This window comes from Oncorhynchus gorbuscha, linkage group LG18 (assembly GCF_021184085.1).
Source record: "Oncorhynchus gorbuscha isolate QuinsamMale2020 ecotype Even-year linkage group LG18, OgorEven_v1.0, whole genome shotgun sequence".
Taxonomy (NCBI): Eukaryota; Metazoa; Chordata; class Actinopteri; order Salmoniformes; family Salmonidae; genus Oncorhynchus; species Oncorhynchus gorbuscha.
Window position 1 is genome coordinate 44,029,612 of NC_060190.1, and position 4,528 is coordinate 44,034,139.

Consider the following 4,528-nt stretch of genomic DNA (forward strand, 5'->3'; position numbering starts at 1 on the left):
CTACATAACAATATAAAAGTGTTGGCCACCACATTCATGTAATACTCACAGTCAATAAATGCATCGTGAGGGTACCATTCTGGTTTGGTTGAAAAAGAGCTAATTAATTTCAAATGGGAGCATTTAAAGGGATAGCCCCACCTCTTTCAGGTAAGCCCCACCTCTTTTTTTTTTACAGGACCATTGAGGGAGTTTGATTAAGCTGAATTGTGGTGCACCAGGCTATGGCCCGTGATGTGAACCGGTTGAGTCGGTGACGGAGGCGCACCCTTTTCAAATCAAACAGTAATCTGTCCCAATCTGTCATGTTGTCAATACTGCAGCATGATGCATGGTTTAAAAACGTACAGCATCTATTTTTGGGGGCTATCGGCCGAAACAAGGCACCTTGCTCACACTCGGGAGGCAGCACGGTTCCAAAAACGAAAGCAACCAACGCTAACCCAATTCCCTTGGGGAAGGCCAAGGGAATAAATATAATCCTCTCAATGTTTTACAACTGGTTGGTATATGCCATGTTTTATCACATCCACTAAGGGTCAGACTTGTGCCACATGTCACTGGGAATACAAGTGTTTAAACTTTGGGTTCTACAGATTTCTCTGACATCTTACCTCTCTCGGTTTCGGAAGTTGAAATGTACATTATACAATTGCAATAAAATAAACAAAAGATTTAATTACCTCAAATTTTGCCTTGGGTATTAAACAAATGAGACCACTGTTCACCACAGTTTAACCGCACTGGCAGTTTTTTCAAGAGCAACGCTGACATCGTTCATAGAATCCCATAAACCCTATGCAAAAGCGTGCTGCTTCTAACCATAGAAAATTAACTGTCACTCCAGGGAAAAGAGCGAGAGAAGAACAGACAGACGGAGGAGGACGAGAGGAGCCAAGCAAGACGTCCATTTAATTAACCTTTTAGAGTGACACACTGCCCTGGCAATTTAATATTGTGTGTGTGTGTGTGTGTCAGAAGACTAAAAGCTTGAGAGAGACATTGGCCTCTCTCTCGCTGCAGCATTGCTGCCTTTGCATGCTTATCAGCGTTTATGCATCTACTGCGATAGAGAGATAGTTACAGCCTGGTGGATAGAGGAGGGGAAGAGACAGAGGGAAGGGGAGAGAGAGAGACACACACACAGAGATCAAATAGATATGTAGAGACTACAGAGAGGGGGTTGCACAGTAGGAAAGTGAGCCGAAAGACCATGATTAAATATATATTTTTTTTTCTACACTTTAGTAATTTAGCAGACACTTATCCAGAGTAACTTACAGTTAGCATATTCATCTTAAAGGGATAGTTTGGGATTTTGGCAATGAATCGCTTTATCTATGTCACATCTGCTCCGGCAGCGTAACGTCACCGGTTTACAAACCACTGGTCCTGGCAACCCATCATTACACACACCTGCGCCCCATCATCAGTTACACCTGGACTTCAATTACTACCTTGATTACCATTTATCTAGCACTCACACTGCACTTGTTTCCCTACTCCATTACAGAATACTACCTCACAAAATATGGAAGCAGCAGTAGAGAACTGTGTACCAGACAGTTGGCGAACAGGGACACCTACTCTGCCAACACCACGATCAGCTGGCACAGCTGTGTGTGACTATGGATGAGGTCCTCCACCCAAGAGGATTCACTTGCAAATAGCGGAGGGCCTTCTACCACGAGTCGTCCCAGCGAGCCAGTCCCCCAGCCTACCCAGCAGTCAGCCCAGGTCAGTGATGCCCAACTATCTCCCAGACATATGACGGGACTCCATCCAAATGTCGTGGCTTCCTACTCCAGTGCTCTCTTTTTTGCTCATCAGACTGGAGCCCCCACCACCGAGAGGTCCTTGGTTGCCCCGATCATTTCCCTGCTGACTGGGCGAGCATTGGATTGGACTGTGGCAGTTTGAGAGAGGGGAGAAGAGGAGTTGGGTTCCTACGAGGGGTTCATGTCTCTATTCTTGGCGGTTTTCGATCATCAACCGGAGGGCAGAGAGAGTGAGCGACTACTCCGGCAGGGTGCCCAGAGGAGTACACCCTCACCTTCTGAACTGTGGCAGCCTCCAGCAAATGGCATCAGCCGGTGCTCCGCAACCTATTTCGAAGAGGACTGCGTGAGGAGGTCCAGACGGCGTTGGCGTGCCGGGATGACAACCCACGGAGATGGGTCAAACACCTCTCCATGACAGCACTGGAGACATTGCGTGTCACTTTCGTGGGCAGGAGGGGCTCCAGTGGTGTCTGGTGCATCTCAAGCCGAAGTCCACTAGGGCAGAGGGACAGCCCTGTGATTATCTATCTCTCCGGGTAGGCGTAAGTATTCCCTCATCGTTTTCTGCCAAATCCTTCTTGGTTTCTATTTCCCTGGCTGGCTGTCCCTCAGGTGTTGTCTCCACAGCTCCAGTGGACTCCGGTGCTGCAGGGAATTTTATCAACAGTCCCTCAACTCCTCTCTGAACATCACCACATCTGCTCTCCTATCCTTTTCTGTTCCATGCCCTGGATAAACAACCATTGGGATCTGGCACCCTCATGCACGCACATCACATATACGTACCCACGGAGGTGAGGGATTGGCTGTTGACCTGGGCGCACCCATCCCTTGCCGCTGGACACCCACACTAGACAGACCATCTCCACTAAGTACTGGTGGCCCGACTTTTCCCAGGACGTTTCCCGTAGCCTAGCAGCAGGTAGCCTAGTTATTAGAGCGTTGGGCCAGTAACTGAAAGGTAGTTTGATCGAATCCCCGAGCTGACAAAGTAAAAATCTGTCATCCTGCCCCTGAGCAAGGCAGTTAACCCACTGTTCCCCGGGTGCTGAAGACGTGGATGTCAATTATGGCAGCACCTCTATGATTCAGAGGGGTTGGGTTAAATGCAGAAGACACATTTCAGTGAAATATCTAGTCAGTTGTATAACTGAATGCATTTCCCTTTCCCTAATTCATGCTCCATCTATGCCCAAACAATCTCCTTGGCACACTCTGGCAAGGAAACTCTGCCCCCTTCCAGTGACTCAGCGGTCTTGGTCCCATCTGTCATGGGCATACAGTTTCACCACTGTTAAGGTTCTTGTGGACAGAATTTCTAAATCCTTCTGTTTTTCTCCCTCTCTCTGGCCTCTCTACCACCTTCCAGGTCGATGAGGCACTGTTCCAGCTGGTCTTCCAACACAATGGACTTCGGAGGACATCCTCTTCGACGTGCCCACATTTCACTTCACTGGTGTGGAGAGCCTTCATAGAACCTGGGGGTCATGGTCAGCCTCACTTCTGGGTACCTGCCTCGCTCTAATAGGCAGGTGGAGATGATGAACCAGCAGTTGGAGATGTTCCTGAGGAGTCACTGCCAGGATCGGCTGGGGGAGTGGGCCCCAATGCCTTCCCTGGGTGGAGTACACCCAGAATTCATTACATCACTCCTCCACCGGGCTGACTCCCTTCCAGTGTGTTCTGGGTTATCAGCCAGCCCTGTCTCCGTAGATCCCAAGCCAGACTGAAGCGCCTGCGGTGGACAAGTTATTCAGGTGCACAGAAGAGGTCTGGAACAATGCCCATGTGAGGTTCCAGGGGGCCGGCAGAAGGATGCAGGCAGATCGATAATGCAGTGAGGCTCCCGTGTTCCATCCTCGTGAACGCATCTCGCTCTCCACCAGGAACCACCCACTCCGTCTTCCCTGTTAGAAGCTGAGACCCCAGTTTGTGGGGCCTTTCAAGGTCTTCCGGAGGGTCAATGAGGTTACATACACACTACCGTTCATGAGTTTGGGGTCACTTAGAAATGTCCTTGCTTTTGAAAGAAAATCACTTTTTTCATCATTTAAAATAATATCAAATTGATCAAATACAGTGTTGACATTGTTAATGTTGTAAATGACTATTGTAGCTGGAAATGGCAATTATTGTTGAATTTTAATGGAATATCTACGGAGGCCCATTATCAGCAACCACTCCTGTGTTCCAATGGCACGTTGTGTTAGCTAATCCAAGTTTATCATTTTAAAAGGCTAATTAAGCATTAGAAAGCCCTTTTGCAACCATGTTAGCACAGCTGTCCTGATTTTAAAGAAGCAACAAAACTGGCCTTGTTCTGGGAGCTTCATTTGAATTGTACCTGCAAAACACCAGTCCCAACATCAACAGTGAAGAGGTGACACCGGGATGCTGGCCTTCTAGGCAGAGTTCCTCTGTCCAGTGTCTGTTCTTTTTGCCCATCTTAATGTTTTTTTTTTATTGGCCAGTCTGAGATCTGACTTTTCCTAGAAGGCCAGCATTTTGCAGGTACCACTTAATGACACTGACAGTTGAGGACTTGTGAGTTGTTAAGAACTTTCAAAGTTCTTCATGTCTTAAAGTAATGATGGATTGTTTCTCTTTGCTTATTTGAGCCCCTATTTGGTAAAATACAGCTATCTAATGTATGCCACGCATACCTTGTTACAACACAATTGATTGGCTCTAATGCAAAGCTGTCAAGGCAAAGGTTAGCTACACTTTTTTTTTTGGTTACTACATGA

At 47.4% G+C, this 4,528-nt stretch overlaps 1 long non-coding RNA gene across 1 annotated transcript; it reads left to right on the plus strand.

Annotated features, from left to right (window-relative positions):
- Positions 1-1,523: 1,523 nt before the first annotated feature.
- Positions 1,524-3,894, plus strand: LOC124002455. Its single transcript, XR_006833033.1, has 3 exons — positions 1,524-1,737; positions 1,831-2,323; positions 3,151-3,894. It is a non-coding gene; the product is annotated as an uncharacterized LOC124002455 (long non-coding RNA).
- The last annotated feature ends 634 nt before the right edge of the window (positions 3,895-4,528 follow it).